The sequence below is a fragment of the Lepisosteus oculatus genome, chromosome 6, assembly GCF_040954835.1.
Source record: "Lepisosteus oculatus isolate fLepOcu1 chromosome 6, fLepOcu1.hap2, whole genome shotgun sequence".
In the NCBI taxonomy this organism is placed as follows: Eukaryota; Metazoa; Chordata; class Actinopteri; order Semionotiformes; family Lepisosteidae; genus Lepisosteus; species Lepisosteus oculatus.
Window position 1 is genome coordinate 47,801,547 of NC_090701.1, and position 19,475 is coordinate 47,821,021.

A 19,475-nucleotide genomic window follows, 5' to 3' on the forward strand; every position below is an offset into this window, starting at 1 on the left:
GTGGTATTTTGAGACTCAACATTTCCTGGTCCTGTCAAATCCAACAGCATTCACCATCTTCTACCCTGGGACTTTACCTCATCCAGGCCACCAGCCACCTTTGAGTCCTCTGCCAGAGAGGAAGTATTCTAGCTGCAATAACAGATTCAAAGTCCTCATCATCAACAAAGAAAGATGATCCTCCTCTCTAATTCAAAACTTACTTTTTCACCTTCCTTGAATCCCATTATCCAAATTCCACAACCTGATGTACTCAACAGCTCCCTTCCCTCTTTAGTTCCAGAATTACCATCACTTCTTATTGTTTCTAAGATCTCATACTTGACTAACATCATGCCTCTCGAACCTACTGGGTCTGCATGAAACTATATGTCAGCAACCCATGCACCATCCATGCACACTACTTACTGTTCTGTTACTTGGTCAACATACTTTTATTGCACTTTCAATACCCTTACTCTTTCATCTCATTCATCATCTTTATCACACACACAAAGACTCCCTGCATTTCTCTCCAAGGGGTGTTTCACCATTTCAATCAATCAACTTCCCTAGCCTGGTCCCTATCGTCACAGTTCGGCTAATACTCTCAGAATTTCAGAAATCAGTAGCTCTGATCTCCTCAGGAAAGCTTTTGCTATCTTCCTCTATTAATACATCTGTGGACACAACATGCTTACTTTTTGTTTTTTAATGCCAAAGATTTACAAAATATACCATCCCTTTCACCTCCAGATTTCCAGCAATCGAGCTCTGCTTCTGTGACTTACCTCACACACTAAACTCACATTCTTTTCCCTTCCTCAAAAACAAAATCTGTCAAGAATACTCTATCCAGCAGTCCCAAGTTTCACTCTTTCAATCTCATATCAATAACTCCTCTTTTACAGTTCGACACCTTCCAGTATCTAATGTTCTTAATCATTTATGGACATCCAAATTCCACAACCCCATGCCCTCATCTGTTCCACCTGGACACCCAAAGGTTCTCCATTAGATTTGCAAGAAAAGGGGGATTTTTACTCTCCACTAAGTGGTCAGACATTCTCACAGTCTCCCATCTCCCTTCACACATTAACTCCTGTTTGTCCTTCTGATGGAGCAAGCTGAGGCTTGGTTCCAGCCTCCTGCTAGGAACTAAATTGCACACACCTGCCTGGATTGAATGATTTGCCTCCTGTGGAATGGAATTCCAATACAGATATTTGGACCTGTGAAAGAAAATGGAGAACGGAGAAGAAGGAAAAACAGAGAATTAAGAGAGCTCCATAAGGACCCTGATGTTGTTGATACTGTCAAAGGAAGAAGATTATGTTGGTATGGCCATGTAATCAGAAGAGATCAAGACCTAATAAAAAAGGTAGTAGAAGAGACTATTGGGGGAAAGAGGCCACGAACCAAGAACAAGATGGCTTGATGCCAGGAGAGATAGGATGTGCTGGAGGAGGCTAGTTGACGAGGCAATGGACCGGCTTCGGTCCGAGATACCACCCAAGTAAGTAAGTAGGAATGGAATTCCACATTTCATAAGGATGAGAAATGGAGAACTAAGAGGAGTTACACATGCCTATCCTCCTGATGATTTTATTGAAGATTGAAGATTCTTTCTGCAGGAGATGAAGAAGAGTTGAGGGGCTCTGCATGTTCAACAGTGAAAGACCACCCAAATGCACATGTGTAATCTGGGGATATGCTGGTTCAGGGCCATAATAATTGGTTAGGAGGTTGACATTTACCACAGTACCTCTTTTATTTATCAGTTTTGTTATGCATTGACACACTCTTTTGTCTTCACGGGTATTGAGAGCTTTGGATGCACCTAAAATCAGAGCATCAAATAGACTTGCATAGTCAGTAATGTCTGGTGTGCGAAGTAAGTGGCACATTTCTTTTGAAGGTAAACTTGTTATTTAACTCATTCCAGATTAGATTAAAAAGTCAAATCTGGACAAATATAGAACCCCCTATAAAAGGTCATTTTGGCTGAATTACACAGAGGAAATACATTCAGTAAAATTTCCCCAAAGCAGAAATAAAATGAATAACAGTAAAAATTGTCACAATTTGATTTAGCTTTAAAAGCTAAAATAATAAAAGAAACTGAGCATACTATCTATCATACATTAGAAAAATATAGCTTTCTGTTATTCCTAATGAAAAAAATAAAATTCATATTTTTGAAGTCTATCAATTGGACTAAGCAGTATACAACAGTATAATTCACAACATTTCCTTTCATTGAAAGCTTATGCCTGTCACGCCCTCTGCAGCTAGAGGGCGCTCCTACTCTGTCCTGTCCCTAGTTTCCTGCTTTGCTGTCCTTCCAGTTTCCCTCTTTCCTTGGGCTATATATTTCCTGGTCACTTATTCTGCCTCGCTCGGCATTGACGTTCGACATTGATGTCCTGAAACCCGCCTAGCACCAGGTCGCTGCTCCGTCCGTGGCCTGAGGGCATAGGTTTCTATACTCCAGAACTCTTTGCACTGTCGAGCCCGGGCTAACTCCCCGTTCCGCCGCCTCGCATAGGGTCTTTTTCGCTCTCCTGCCTCTCCACGGTTTGTCCCTTCCGACATCCGTGACAATGCCCAAATCAAGCATCTTAGTGGATTTTCTTAGAATATTAAATACATTTCATGTATGTTGAGGTAGTTGTATTAATGTTTTTTTTTACTTTTGAACATGTTAAATTTAAAAATCTAAAACTTGGTTTTATTGAGCAGAATTCAACAATTGTTATTCAGTTATTAGACTAAGGTGTCTCTATCTATGGTGAAACAAATTTAACACAAAAATTCATTACATATCTACAGGGGGTGGACGAAATAATGTAAAAATTGGTGTTTCTCATTTTCATAACATCGCAGTGGTCAATCAGCAATTCAGTCATCCAATCTAGTCCATCCCCATTTCTACACAGTGTGGCAGTTTGTCAGTACCACCAAGCCGTAATTAACTTACACTCACCTTATTAACAGGAGGGCATTTATTCAACATTGTGACACTCATTCTTGCAGTTACGTGCTTGTAGCCATCCAAAGCTTTGCACAGTTTAAAGATGTGTTTTATAGTTTAAACATATCAATACATCTTATCAAAATTAATATGAATCACTAGAATTCTTTTTAATTAGGATTTAATTACTTCATAATAGGAGTCTTTTTTGTTAATATTTCAATCATTTTGTCCCCAATGTATACAGTAGGTACTGTATCTACTGTATACCTCTGGAGCTCTGTAAAAAAAAGGATGCATTTCATCTGAAAAGTTAAAAAGATTGTTATTTTATGAGCCTGAGGACTTGAGTGAAAGCTTTCATTTCATGCCTCTGAGCTATTGGTTTATTTAGTTGAATTTATTTGTTGAAAAACCTGCTCACTTTTAACATCAAGCTATTCTACTACTGACATATAAAACATTTTGGTCAGGAGCCGTTAAAAGAATGTATTAAACAACCAGAGGCTAAGCATTTACACATCACTGCATCTTTACTTAAGTTTAATATTGTGTTTAGACAAAGTCACTCAAACAAAATATCACCTGACAACCATTAATTTATTAATGAGATTCTCTTTTGTGAATGTTCTCTGTGCATGGAAACCACATTTTCTCAGTTTTCTACTAAAACAGAAGACCTCAGGAATGTTGTTTTGCATAGGCTATGTTTCCTATTTTTGTCTTTTTTTAATGTACTGATGGAAAAAAAGAAACAAAACATTTTCTGGAATGAGAATACCATGGTTATTGCTTATGGTTTGTGCAGTGAGGCATTTCAAATTGCAAATCACACGAAAGCTAATTAGATGCACTTTTACCCAATGAGGTCCAGGTGAAACAATGCCTGATCAGGTCACCTTTAAAAAGTCCACACTTAGTCAGTTTTCTGTGCATTCCATAATGCCTCGAATGCCACGAGAAGCAAGGCAGAGGGCCATTGGCATGCTGCAGGTGTTACCAGATACTATGGAGTAAGCCACCCCAGTGTATCCTGACTGCAGAGAAGTTTTCAGCAAACTGGCAGGACAGATGACTGTCCAAGATCCGGTCGCCCTCGAGTGACCACACCAGAGCAGGACCAACACATCAGACTGATCAGACTGGTCCATCTGAGAGATAATTTCAGGTCTGCCACCCATACTGTTGCCGAAACTGCCGGCAGACACAATGTCCGCATCGGTGACAGGACAGTGGGGCTCCATGCTGCTGGCCTTAGAGCAAGGCGACCTGTCAGAGGCCCTCTGCTCACACCTCCTAGACATCACACCCAACTAGCTTGGGCCAGACAGAGGCTTCGATGGACTCGTCAGCAGTGGCATCAGGTCTTCTTCATGGATGAGTCACTCTTCAGCCTGTTCCACACAGACGGGAGGGCCAGAGTGTGGAGGAGGAGGTGTTGCGTTTCTTTTTTCCATCAGTATATATTAAACATTGTTTTTTAATTTTAAGCTACATCATGCTCTGTTGTATGGACTATTTTACTCCATGTCACAATCATTAATATGTGGCCTGAGTATTATCCTATTGCAGAGCCAACTGTTCAGTTATTTACATTAAGGACTGTGGGGTATTCTAGTTAGGCCAATTCTTGTAAACACTTATGTTGCCATTAGTTCTGTATAATTAATATTTTTCCTCCCTTCAGTATTTTGTGTTTTGTTTGTACTTTATTTTTTTATTATTCAGTTTCTTTGTCTGTTGTGTTTATTGCTTAGAGCAGTGTACTGTAGACATGCCCTGTACATGACAACTGGTAGCAGTATATTAAATTTCCATTGTAATAAGCAGTTTTTGTATTGTAATTGACATGCACTCCTGAAGAGTTAAAAAAAGATTTAACTGTAAACAGTTGCCTTTTATTCCTCTGTTCCCTGGTCATGCTTAGTTAAACTGTTTTGTTCTGTCCCTTTTATTGTCTGTGTGTGTGTTGTGAGTAAAGGGGGAAGCAGTCAAGCATCTACAGAACATGCCGCAGAGTATACGAATCCTAAGATTCTGGCAACTACTGTAGGTCGTTTATGTGAGATGGGTTTAATTTCAGAATCGGCAATTTATGAGACAATTAATTGAAAGATTATCAAACACCAAATATGTCATGACATACATTCTAATATTATTTGTAATTCTGATCCATGAAATAAATCCTTAAAAGGGTATCCAAACAGAAATGTTGTCCACTGGTATGTCAAACTTACCATATTAGGTTTTTTGACATGATTATAGAACAATAGGTCTGAATTCCGCTTGTATGTTTATGGTAACAATAATTGGAACTAAACAAAAGGGTCAGCCATTGTATATGGAAAGAAGAAGGGATAGTGATCAAGTTACATAGGGTAAATTGTCAGTTTACACATAATACCTAATTAGGAGGATTGGCTTATACTTGAAGCAGCAAATTACATTCAAAATTATTTTGATCAAATTCATGACTGGCAGGTGAGGATTAATGCATGCTCAAGCACAGGTTTACATATGCAGTATTATATGTAGTAAAAACAAACTATGAATGCAGAATGGGAAACACCGAGTTAAAAGAGGCTGTTTTTTCAAAAGACTGGGGTGTTTGTGTTGATAATTACATCTTCTAGACAATATGCAGAAGAAACTGAAATTATATTGTATATAGTTATAGCTAAAGGGGTAGAATTTAAATCACTAAATGAAAATGTTATTTTAAAATTGTATATCTCAGTAATATGGCCTCACTTATAATACTGTCTACTGCTTTAGTCACCACATATAGAAAAATATATTACTGCTCTGGAATCAGTCCAGAGAAGAGTAACCAAATGCATCCAGGTGCTTACTGATATGTCACAATGGAAACTATGTGAAAGTACAATTAAAACTGACAACAAGAGGCACTTTTTACTCAAAATGTTGTTGGAGAATGGAATTAGCTACCCAGCCATGTTATTGAAACGTCATTAAGAAATGGATGGATGAGATCCTTGGATCAATTATAAGTTCTAACTACCAAACAGGCTAGATGATCTGGCTGACTTTCTCTTGTTTTTAACTGTTCTAATCTTCAAAAGGTCTTGTGCAGGTGGTGTGGGGAATAACAACTGGAGAAGGCTCTTAAGGCTCAAAAAAGAAGTTTATTGCCTTTTATTTTTACAGAGAGCATGCTAGTCACTGCGGGGAGGTAGTGAAGTGCCTGAGAGAGAGGAAAGGAGAAAATGATGCATCTGCTGCAAGGACACGATGCAAATGAGGGTGAAAGGGGGATCTCTCCCCATTTTATAGAGGAGGAGAAGGAAGCAGGTGAACAAGGGTAAGGGCAGAGGTTACTGGATCAGTTCACTGCGGGTTCAGAACTCCATGTTTTTAGATCAGTCTGTAATTGGTCGAATTGTGTAATGCTCCAACTTTCAGCTGCCTGTCTTTACTGTATGTGCTACCTCCTCTTTCTCTGATCCTGCCATATCAAGTCAGTTCCACTCTCTGCTTCAGTGCATTTTCAGTGCAACTTGGTCAATTTAATCTGACTTTAAAACTGTAATTTCTCCAGTGCCATTCTATCAAGTTCAGCTATTTTAGCTTTCTTCCCCAGTTCCATATTTATCTGAAAGTCCCATCGTTTTTCTTCATTTTCAGTCAGAACACTTCAGAACACTGATCACACATCCCTGTAACGCCCTTTGAGACTCCTCTGCCTATGTTAAAATTACCATCAGATTCTGTGTTTCTGTTGTGGTCTGGCTGAAAATATCCTAGGGTTTCCGTATGATCTTCTGCAACCAATTTTCCTCTATGAGTACATGAGGAAAAGGTGGCTGAAAAGTCTGCCTCATGTCTGTCAGCAACCAACTCATCTGCTGCTCTGCAACATTTTTCACCATCTGAGCAGAACTCAATTTCTCTTTATAGATTTCTTTAACAGATGGCAGGTCTATGAATGTTTCACAGATTTACACAGAAAAATCGTGGGCTTTGATCTTTTGTTTTGCAATTTCTTCTTTCATTTGGATAATCTCATTCTCAAGCAGTAACTGTGATTCCTCTTTTTCATTTATTTCCCCTGGCTGTCCTCTAGCATGGCCATTATAGAAACAAAACCTTTGCTGTTTTGTCCTGCTCTCTTCCTCCTGTCAGCAATGGCTTAACTGAGGTTGGACTACAGGTTCTCCACCTATGCTTTCCTGTTCTCCACTTCACCTCAGTAAACACTCTGGACTGGAGCTTAGGGATAGAAGTAAGAATAGCTCCACCCCTTATCCTTTCGGAGGATAAGCTAGGAGAGTGGAAGGCATGGAGGGACTCACTAAAGGATTTGAGAAATCTTCACATCCCACGCACATACGCCCCTCATGGCCTGTCCAAAGCAAAGTACACTGAGTGGTGTCTCTTCTCAGATGCCTCTAACAAGGCCATTGGAGCAGTGGCATACCTCAGAGTTGTTACCAGGGATCGATGGAGCCATGCAGGATTCGTCCTGGGGAAAGCTAAGTTGACCCCCCATCCAGACCCAACGATACCCCGACTTGAACTATTTGCAGAAGTGCTGGCAGTGGAAATGGCGGAACGCATTCTGGATGAAACAGACCTCAAGCCTGATGCAGTTCAATTCTACTGTGACAGCAAAGTAGTTCTTGAGTACATATTCAGTGACACCAGGCGTTTCTTTGTGTATGTGCACAATAGAGTCCAGTGAATTTGGCAGACTACAAGGCCAGAGCAGCGGCATTATGATAGGTGGGTGGCTGAAACACGCAGCAATGGACCAAGTTAAAAGGAATCCTCTCAGACTCCCAAGAAAGAGCCATGTTACAACTCAATCAGTGAGGCATTACCACGAAAAGGTGAAACACCAAGGCCGTCAATTCACAGAGGGAGCCATCAGAGCAGCAGGTCTGAGGATAGTTGGCGGTAAGAAGCTAATCTTTCTGTTCTTCACCACCAGTTCTGTGTTACATGTCGTAAGCTCAGAGGCAAAATAAAGGAACAACAGATGGCGGATCTTTCCCAAGAATGCCTTAGCACATTCCCTTCGTTCACTTATGTAGTTCTGGATGTACAGTATTAGGCCCCTGGACAGTTACCACACGGTACACCAGAGGAGGTGTGGCTCAAAGCAAGCGCAGGGCAATGCTATTCACTTGCATGAGTAGTAGATCTGTGCACATTGAAGTGATCGAGTCCATGGACACCTGTAGTTGTTTTAATGCCCTGCAAAGATTCTTAACATATTGCTGTCTCGGTTAATGACCAACACAACTATTTTATTTATGTGTAGCATCCAGGTTTTTATTCAACTGAGGTGTAAGAAACTAGCACAAAATAGTCTTTCAATTAAGAAAACTGAAGACCTGTACATTCACCATCCACTGTTACATTTAATTGAGTTTATTATCAGGTTTAAATAAGATCTTAATTATTCTGAATACAAATGTACAAATTTAATCATCTTTGCAATTCTACATTTTACAAAAATAGAAAAAATAAGATTGCTAAACTGGATTATATTAATTAGGTTATTTTAATTAAGGTATGCCAAGGGTTATGCAGAAATGTATACATGAGCTATGCTTTAGATGTGATACAAACCACCTCCATAAATGTGTAACTGCAAAAGGCTGTTCCTAGATTTTCAGTATGAACTTGTGCAGATTATGAGGACCTTACATTCATTGCAGTATACAGTACATCTCATAATGAAAGATTATATCACTCTATATTTCCTCTTATATGAATAGTTATTTTGTAATAACACATTTCAAAATGTGAGAGATTGAGACTCAAAAACACTGGTTTGTAGTGATTTAACTTTAAAAACCTTTTATTAATACAAGAGAGGCTAACTATCACGCCCGACATCCCTCACTAGAGGGCGCTCCACTGCTCCCATTATTGTTCGTGTGATTAAGCTCTCCAGGTGTACCCTTTTAGTGTTATTATTTAAAGACCAGCTCCTCCAGTCCTTGGGGCTCATCATTAGGGTAAGATGTCGTGAGGCCCGCCTAGCACCAGGAAACCCTACGTCCGTCTCCTGAGGGCATAGGCCTCATCCCCGACACCTCCCGCTTCCTGAGCCCGGGGTCTGGAGGATCTCGCCCCGTCACCCTTGGACTTCCATGTTTTGTTTGTCCGTGTGCTCCCCCCTCCCGGGGATTTTAACTTTGTCGCGTCCCAGGATGGATTCCTTGTTGATGGACTCTTGGACTGTGTTTTGACCTGCCCTTGGACCCGTTTGGATTTGGATGCCATTTTGTCTTCCCCATACACTTTCTCACGGACTGTCACTATTATTTTGTGCACTATTAAACCCCTGTGTGTACCCTTTTACCACGCCTCCTGTTTTCTCCAGCTCTTACCGCATCGCATAGGGTCTTCTACAAGATCTGACACGGATTTCAGTCCGTGTCCGTGACACTAACCGCAAAAACAAAATGCAGGACTGAGTGTTTCTCTTGGTTGTCAGGAAATTGTGGAACTAAAAACACCCCAGTCCAAGACTATCTGTATCTGTATACATGCTTTTAATCTAGACATAAGACAGTTTTGGTAGAGCTTAAACTTTCAGGTGTTCAAAGTTGTTAACATGATTCCAATAACAGAAATGAAGATACATTGTATCATCCTAGCAAAATATATTCACTTATAAAATAATACACAATGTACTGTAATATATGGTTTGCTTTTGGAAATTCCATGCTTACATCTCATAAAATTATAAAACATCAAATACAATATTTTCAACCTAGTGATTTAAAACGAATTTAAATTCAATTACAATTGAAGTCACATATTTCTAGGACAAATTCATTTTAAGTAAATTTTAGTGTGTAAAACTTCAGAATTTGGTTGTATATATTCCCTTGAGACAATAACAGCATGAAGCCCTTGACTCATTGAGATTTTTTTGCGTATTCATTGAAGATACTTTGGTTCAACCAGTTTGAGTTCTTGATGAAGCACCACCCAATATATGGAAACATTTTCTTCTATATACACAGACAAAATATTTTTGTAAACTAAATAATTAATTCAGCCTTTATTGTCATTAGTGACATGGTACTTGTTATTTTTTCTTTCTTTTACTAAATGTGAAATACTCCAATATTTCCCTCTACCCTCTGGTATGTTTGAGAGTATGTATGTGATACGAATGAAGTGTGAATGATACTTACCCTTTTTGTTGTTTCCCTAAAATCACTGCAGTGTGATCAAGATGGCCACCAGTCACCTTTCCTGTTTGTAGTATCACACAAATGATCTTAAAGGGAAAGGTGACTGGTGAGCCATCTATAAATAACCGATGTGAGGTTAGTTGTTTTGTTTAAGTGAATATATCACTGTTGCATGACTCTGTTAAAATGTATAAGGGTTTTTTTATGGTTAAATACTTTATTTTGATCAATTTGCCCATCTCTGTTAAAAAAATGTGAGCGAGTCCCTTTAAGAGGATGGTCCTTAGAAGAGGAGGGGCTATAAAAGGGACTGGAGGGCTCAGTATGGAGGAGGGTGCCTTGGAGTAAAGGTGTGAAGAGTACTCCTGTGAGGGTTTTTTTTTTTGTTATCCCTATTTTGATGGCAATAAATCCAGTTTTGTTTGCATTTGAAGACTGCTGTGTGGGAGTTTCTTTTCTTTTGAGCCAAAGGTGGCTATGCATAGTCCTTCTTCATGATAGTTGACCAACTCTCTGTTTCCATCTCTGAATGATACATTAATTAATATGTATTTGTATGCGCTTTACATTTTTCTTCATTATTAATTCATAAGGTTTTTTTTTCATTTTCCTTTCATATCATTTTTTTTCAATTTACATTTGGGGGTTATGAAACTGGTGAAAATCAGGAATTGACTAAGTGGTTAAGTCAATCAGTGAAATAATTATTTATAACCCCCAACTTGTAAGTAATTTCTAGAAATATACCCGAGGGATTGGTAAAATTGGAGGCACGTAAATTCTTTGTTCTCTGGCACAGCTTTGTTGAGAGGAGTAACAATCCAAACACGCTTAACAAATATTTATTACAATGACAAAACACACAAACTACACAACACACAACATACAACACAAAGTAACAAGTAATAGGTTTATTCCATGCTGAAAAAAAGAAGAAAGAGAACACAACGTTTCGGCCGTGGAGCCTTCTTCAGGTGTGAGAGAGACAGGGCAGTAGCCAAAGGTAAAGTAGCGGGAGAACAAAGGTTGGGAGGGAGGAGGAGTGAGAGGCGGGAGCAGGGGACAGAAAGAGAGGTCAATCAAGAGGTGTGAAGTCAGAATGGGTGCAGAGAGGTGTGAAATGAAACTTCCAATGAATGGAGAAAATTTAAAAGAACAGTAATCTGTCGTTAAGGGAAGGGAGAATGTGTGATCCTAACTGCAGAATAATTTTAGTTTCGGTGGTCTTTCTGATGTATGAGTTCGGAAAACCATCTTTGAGAACACAGACGGATAGATTAGTGTGGTCGTGGCCGTCAGAGGTGAAGTGAGAAACAATGGGCTTGGAGAGATCTTTAATCTTCACAGCCCTGACGTGTTCTCTGAAGGAGAACCTACCCACCTGAACTACAACACAAAGTTACTTAATGTGCAGTATTTACATTTTAGAAGCCTAACACAAGTTCCTTAAACCATAGAAAAGCATGCTCTCTCTAACAAGGTTCAAATACTTAGCTCCAGTCAGGTTTTGTTACATGAAGTAGGGGCTCTCGCCTGGCACAAGCTTCAAATCCCAAACCCTCCAATCTTCTCTCTCCTCCCTTCTTCTCCTGGTTTCTCCCTTCTTCCTCTCTCCTGACTGATTGACTGATTGATTACAGTCAATCACAGGCCACAAGGGCAGCAGCCAGGAGATTGGCACAAACAACGCATCCCTGCCTGACGAGCTGAACCACTTCTATGCCCGCTTTGATGCTCTGAACACGGGCACTGCTGAGAAGACCCCAAGCGTGCAGGGCGAGTTTGTTCTGAAACTCTCAGAGCAGGACGTGCAGAAGACTCTGAGCAGGGTGAAAATCCGTAAGGCTGCAGGGCCACCTCGCATCCTGAGGACATGTGCAGCCCAGCTGACCACAGTGTTTACAGACATCTTTAACTCCTCCCTGTCACAGTCCATGGTCCCCACCTGCTTTAAAAAAAACACTATTGTTCCAACCCCCAAAAAGACAAAAGTGACATGCCTGAATGATTACCGCCCAGTAGCATTAACATCTGTGGTGATGAAATGCCTGGAGAAGCTGGTGTTGTCACACATCAACTCCTCCATCACAGAGTCCCTGGACCCCCTGCAGTTCGCCTACCAGAACAACAGATCAGTGGATGATGCTGTCTCCCTGGCTCTGCATACAGCCTTGGAACACCTGGACACTAAGAACTCGTATGTGAGAATGCTGTTTGTGGACTACAGTTCAGCATTCAATTCCATCATACCCTGTCAACTGGTGACAAAGCTCAGGGGATTAGGTCTGTGCAACTCTGTCTGCAACTGGCTGCTGGACTTTCTTATCGAGAGACCACAGGTGGTGCGGATAGGCAATAAAACATCAACACCACTCACCCTGAGCACTGGAACCCCACAAGGCTGCTGTCTGAGTCCAAGGTTGTACTCCCTATTTACTCATGACTGCACAGCAAGACACAGCAATAACCGCATCATCAAGTTTGCCGATGACACCACTATAATAGGACTGATCAGTGATGATGACGAGTCCACTTACAGGGATGAAGTTGTACAGCTGCTTAGGTGGTGTCATAGCAATAACCTGGACTTGAACATAAAGAAAACGAAAGAGCTAATAGTGGACTTTCGGAGACACAGGCCACACACTCACAGCCCACTCAGTATTGATGGAACGGAAGTGGAAACAGTCACCAGCTTTAGGTTTTGGGGAATTCACATCTCTAAAGATCTAACCTGGACTGTGAACACTGACTCTATCATGAAGAAGGCTCAGCAGCGCCTTTATTTCCTGAGGTGCCTCAAGCGATGGGGGATGCCAATACATGTGTTGGTGAACTTCTACCGCTGCACTATTGAGAGCGTCCTCACCAACGGGATCACCGTGTGGTATGGCAACACCTCTTCGCGAGAAAGAAAGGCACTGCAGAGAATGGTCAATATGGCCCAGAAGATCATCGGCTGCGGTCTCATCGAGATTAAACAGCTCTATGAGGACCGCTGCCGTGGTAGAATTCTGGCCATCACAGAGGACAGTCACCACCCAGGGCATGAGCTCTTCACCCCACTGCCCTCAGGCAAGAGATATAAGAGCATACGGACACTTACCACTAGATGCTTCAATAGCTTCTATCCACAAGCAGTGAGACTGGCGAACACATTTAGCCAACCCCTCGGACCACACCTACACCATCACCATCTACCTCATTGTAATTTATTTATTGTACGTCTCCAGTCATTGTTTACACGTCTGTATTGTTTACATTCAAACTGTCTGCATGTTTACTTGCACATTGTCTATTGTTTGTTTGTACATTGTCTTGATGCACTGTTTGCACTTTGTTTTGTTTTTTACACTTGTTTTACAATCGAGAGACTTTCTGTAAGTAAGAATTCCATTGTACCAGTACCGGTTACATATGGCAATAAAGTTCAAGTTCAGTTCAAGTTCAGTTCCTGCTCTTCATGTGATCTTATATTGTGTGTGTCTGTACTGCTCCTTGACAATCATTAATCTACAACTTACCTAGGTATACTAAGGTAAACTTTGCAATTGTTCCAGCCCAAGGAACCCCCAAGACCTCAGCAAACATCCTCTCTCCTTTGAAGTTTGAAGTCTTTACTCTTCCCAGTGTCACAAAATTTATCTAAAATCTAATACACACTTCTAGGTCACCGAAAGCTGTAACAGTATTATTGGATCAATATTAAATGTATACCATATTAAAGCAGTAATTTTATTGAATTGTGCTTATTGTCTTGTATATAATGGCATTTAGATTTTGATTTTGTGAGCATCTTTAATAATGCTGCTATTGAACATAACATTATTTTAAAGAAAATTCCCTAAATTGCAAATATCCGCAATATGGCAATTTGTGGAAGTATAATATTTTCTCCTATGCTGGGTGCTGTAGATGTCTCATTTTCTACTAGACTGATACAATAAGCCATAAAACAAATAAGCTATTCTCCTAGATATGTTACCATCTAAGTCAGGTTGATTTCTGTACAAATGTTAAAGATATATTACTGTGGACTAATCTCAGTCACACAGAAGAAAGCTGTATTTAACAGCTCAGAAGAGACATTCTATTCCCCTTTCTTTATAGATAACGTTATCTCTTCCCCTAAGGTCAACAGATTAATGTCCAACTCTACAATGGCAAAATGATTTTTTATCTCTTTCCTCTCAAAAGTGATAGAATTAGCCGTACATTTAAGCATTATTATCGCATTATTATCACAGATATGTGATCTGATCTTCATCTAAATCATAATAATAAATAAAGGCATACACACAACAAACAACCCACACATTTTATATTGTCATATCTTTAGTGAACAAATTGTTTAAACAATCAAGGTCATTGACAACCTAGAATGGTCAATAAGCAGAGACTAGTGGTAATATAGACCAAATAAGCAATCACTTGTTTCAAATTAAGTAATTAAGTTCAAGGATGGATTGTAAATCAGAAGACATTGGATCTTCAGTACAATAGCTAAATAGTTGGGGATTTACCCATTGCTTGAAAGAAACTATAACAAAATTAATGGTTGACATTGGTCCATACTTTCACAGCCATTTTAGTAATGTGCCTTCTGTTCTTGGATTTAATTTCACTTATACAGTAAATGCAGCCATCTAGAATGTGCCTCACAACTCATGTCAACAGAAAGCTCTCTGTAGTAATCAACAGCCCTATCTGGCATACCACTTTCAGCCCTTCACTGCTCAAAACAAAATACTAGATGGCACTTGTGTTGTACTGCAACCAATTAGCAGCTGCCCAGCTCATGGCAGCGTTTCACATTATTCTGCAGCACTATTTTTATTGGGGACATATCAGATATTAAAAATATAAGAAAATATTTGTTATTAAAATAAATTAGATATCTACAATTCATTGTAGATAGCTCACAGGGTGTCCTGATTTGGGTCACTGCACACACTCATATCGAGAAGCATGGACATTTGCACGGAAAACAGGTGGAATTCATTAAGATGTGAGCCAAATGCATTAACAAAAAACTATATTAACAGATGTCTTACACATTTATCACATACAGTGTCAGTAACATTGAGCACAGCGATGTCACAATGAGTAGGTGGACAGGTGAAGAGTTAAAAACTCCTGTGAAATAATATTCACCGATATCCATACATCAACAATTACAGCCATTCTTGCAGACTGCATTCATCTAGATGCAGTTATTTACACCACTGGTTTACAAGAGATCATTAAAATCACATTAAAATGTTTCGAGCAGTGCATACATTAATAGAACTGCAAATTACAATATAAATACATTAATGTACATACAGTGCAGGCTTTAACAAAATTAACACTTGTATCAGCAACAATGCAACTTACTCTACATGACAAAGTCTTTCAAATAACTTCTCAAAACTTTAGTTTTAATTTGTCTTCTTTTTTGTTTTTTACAAGTTTACTTGCTTTTAAATACAATATGCTTTTAAAGCCATATGTATATTATATTTTTAAATTAAAACCTAATACTAAATGATTTCTAATGAATGATTATACAAAAATACTATAAATACTGTATGCTGTATGTAATCACAAACGATAATTCTCATAGTGTTATACATTAAGCAAAGGAACACATAATAGGTTTATTCCATGCTGAAAAGAGGAGAGAAAACAACATTTCGGCTGTGGAGCCTTCTTCAGGTGTGAGAAAGACGGGGTAGACAGCAAAGATTAAATGCACAGAAGAACAAAACTGGGAGAGGGGAGGAAGCGGGAGCAGGGGAGAGGTAGAGAGGCCACTCAGGTGGTGCAAAGTGGAAAGGGGTGAAGAAAAGTGTGAAGTCGAAAACTGCATGAGAATAGAGGAACTACGGTCGTTCATTAGTTGAAAGTTTCATGGACATCCGAGACCCATGTGGAGTTAACCTGCCCTACCAGTTCCTGATTGGCTGATGATGAGTAACAATGCACTCTGACCTTAGGGTTGTAAACACCTTGGGATGACTCTCTCTTGCAATCTCTCAGACAATAAGGCGACAGAGATGGCCATTTATTAGAGTTGCTAACGGGAGCTTTGGGAGTTGTTCCTTATCAGGACACTCTATCGGCTAGAAGAACACCTTAAATGTGAACTAAATGGAATGACCTCTCTGTATCAAGCACCACCGAGATGAAGGAGAGAGGGACTGGTAAGGGAGCAGCAAACTTAATTCCTGTACTTTAATAAGCCTTGCAGCTACACAACTATTTATCTTAATCTTCATCCCCTACACTGTCCAGAAAGTGAAAATGTTTCAACATAAACACTCTGCCTTTTCATAAGTAGATCTTTCAAGCTTCAGCTTTGTACTGTAATTCTTCAATATGTGTACCACTTCCATGCTAAGTAAGTTAAAATATCCCAGTTGGAGATGTAGAAATAACGTTTATAATTTATTTAAGTATTAAAAGGGAAAATGCCATAATAGTTTGTATTTATTTGTTGTATTTATTATATATCTGATTTTTTTTTCATTTGTTTTTATTGGAATAATGAATTCTTTCTATAACTGTAATGCAAGCAAAAGAGTAAATTTCTGCCTGGCATGATGTCCCCTCAAATACTTTGTAATATCTCTGGACATTTGTACAGTAGAAGCCTGGTTCATGGCTTAAATTAAAGCTGTAGTAGTTCAGGTGGGTAGCTGTGTCAGCATGTGTAGGCTGCAAAAGAACAAGTAATAGGTTAATTCCATGCTGAAAAAAAGAAGAAAGAAAACACAACGTTTTGGCCGTGGAGCCTTCTTCAGGTGTGAGAAAGACAAGGCAGTAAGCAAAGGTAATGTAGCTGGAGAACAAAGGCTGGGAGAGAGGAGGAGTGAGAGGCGGGAGCAGGGAACAGAAAGAGAGGCCAATCAAGAAGTGTGAAGTCAGAATAGATGTAGAGAGGTGTGAAATGAAACCTTCAATGAATGGAGAAAATTTAGAAGAAAAGTAGTCTGTTGTTAAGAGAAGGGGGAAGGTGTGATCCTAGCTGCAGGATAATTTTGGTTTCTGTAGTCTTTCTGATGTAAAACCGTCTTTGAGAACACAGACGGAGAGTCTCTAATCTCTAAATCTCTAATCTCTAATCTTTAAATGCAAACCATAATTTCTGATTTGTGTAATAAACTATAAAGTACTGTACATAATATTCGACTATGAAAAAGATCAATTTGAGTGACTATGATCATAACAAGTCCTGTGATATTTTTAGTTTTAAATGACGAAAACCATCACCTCAAATTTGGAAGGGCATACTGTATGTTTTCATCCCTACTACTTGTTCTTGTTAGGGATCATATTCTGAAGAAGCTCCAAGCCTCAAACCCAATGTTCTCCATACCTCAGCTGCACCATGATTTCCTGTCCATGAAAATAAGTAAAAGCAGAGAAATTCGCTTTTGACTTAGTGCCAATATTTTGGCTCATCTTGATAACAGATAAACTGGATAGCATTTTTTCTGTGTTGTTGACATTCTCCTGTTTCTTTTTGATATTGTTAGTTCACTCCTCCACATTTCCCCCTTAATTGATAATGTTTGTAGCTTTCTAGGATCTAAAATATATTACATGATAATTTGTTATGCTACTGAATCCTATTACTTAGTAACATTTCTTCCTCTGCATATTCCAGTTCTGACACATTCCTCGGATTTTACTTATCTGCACGTAAAGTGACCTACTTCTTCAGATTTATGAATAGGATTTGTTTGATGTCCAGAAAAACAATAAAGCATATTTGATTAGATGTTCTTATCTCAAGGTCACATTACATGGAATTAGTAATAGTCACATTTATTTCTTAGTTTCACTGATACCTATTTCTCTCACATCAAAATGTAGTAGGCGTTTGTTTATCCATCCTGCTTTAATTTTCTACCTAATTTATTTTAAGATATTCAAACAAAAATACTTGAAAACAAAGACAGACAGTATATCATCAAACAAGACAGTTCAAAAATGAAAATGAGAAGTTTAAAATTTTGAGAAAATAGAAATAGTGGAAACAATGGCTTGAAATCTGATGAGAAAATCTTTTCCACTACTCCTTTTTATATAGAACAATTCTGATGTTCTGCTTTCATATGTTTGTCTTCAATATATTTCACCTAAAAATCTTATTAAATTGCTTATTGTTTACTAAATCATTTTCAATAAATACGTAAAAATGTATAAATAATTTATATATCGAAGTAGGAACCATCTATATAAATAAAAGCTGAAGTATGAAATAATTGCCATTTTAACAGACGTTTCATGAAAAGATGAAAAAGAAAAAAAATAGAATGGCAAAAACTACTTTCAGGTAATTAGGTACCAGGGACTGCTGGAGAGCAGCAGAGAATATGAGTATCAGTCTGAGACTAAATCACATGCTTTGATAAGAAGATATTAGTTCAGCACTTTGGTTTCCCGACACATTGTAAGCTGTATTGATAAAATGCATTCAGCGAAGTTGGGGTATTTCTTTTTAATAATATATCTGAAATCAATGACTTCAAGAGTTTTGGCAGAGATATTGATGAAAATTAATTCAGTCATTTCAAAACATTTTTTATTTTTATTGTTTTATTGGTAATAGACATACTGTATTACATGAGTTCCTTCTATATAATGATGCCAGTGTTGTGATCTGATGCAATGTGGCTCAGCAAGCTGTTCATGGTAAGTTCTGTTTTATATAGACTACAATTTTGTGCACAGGAGCTGGTGTCTAGACTCTGACGTATAAGGCAAAAATCTTTGCTTAGATTAATTTTTCCATGTAAATCCCTTTTTGTAAATAACTTTAAAAATATTAAATATTTATTACAGTTAATTGTTATATTCAGGATATTATTTTCTTGTCTATTACATTTTATGGTGTTAACTGTACCCCTTTCAGCTGCATTACTCATTAATTTTAATTTTTCATTTATGCATAATAAGAAACAGCAACATTTCAACATGTCAGAATTAACACAAATTCTATCAGTTTAGGCTATACAATAAATTATATCTCTCAAAAGATACATTTAGGATCTGTTTAGGCCCATAAAGATTGCTGTTTCACTCAAGGATGTCAGATGTATCAGCATAAGATCACTTCCTATTCAAGTACAGAATACACGTCAACAGAGGTGATCATTTCTAATAATTTTCAGAACGGTTATCAAAAAACAAAGATCCTGCAAAGCCAATCAAGAAAAAAAAGCGTCTTGTTTGCTGCAATAATATAGACATGGGATCTTTAACACAGGTGTTGTGGTTGAAGAAATGTTGGAAAAAAGTTGCCTTAATGGTAACTGAAGGTGCATGTGGTTGACAGACAAGTAGGTACTGCAGAG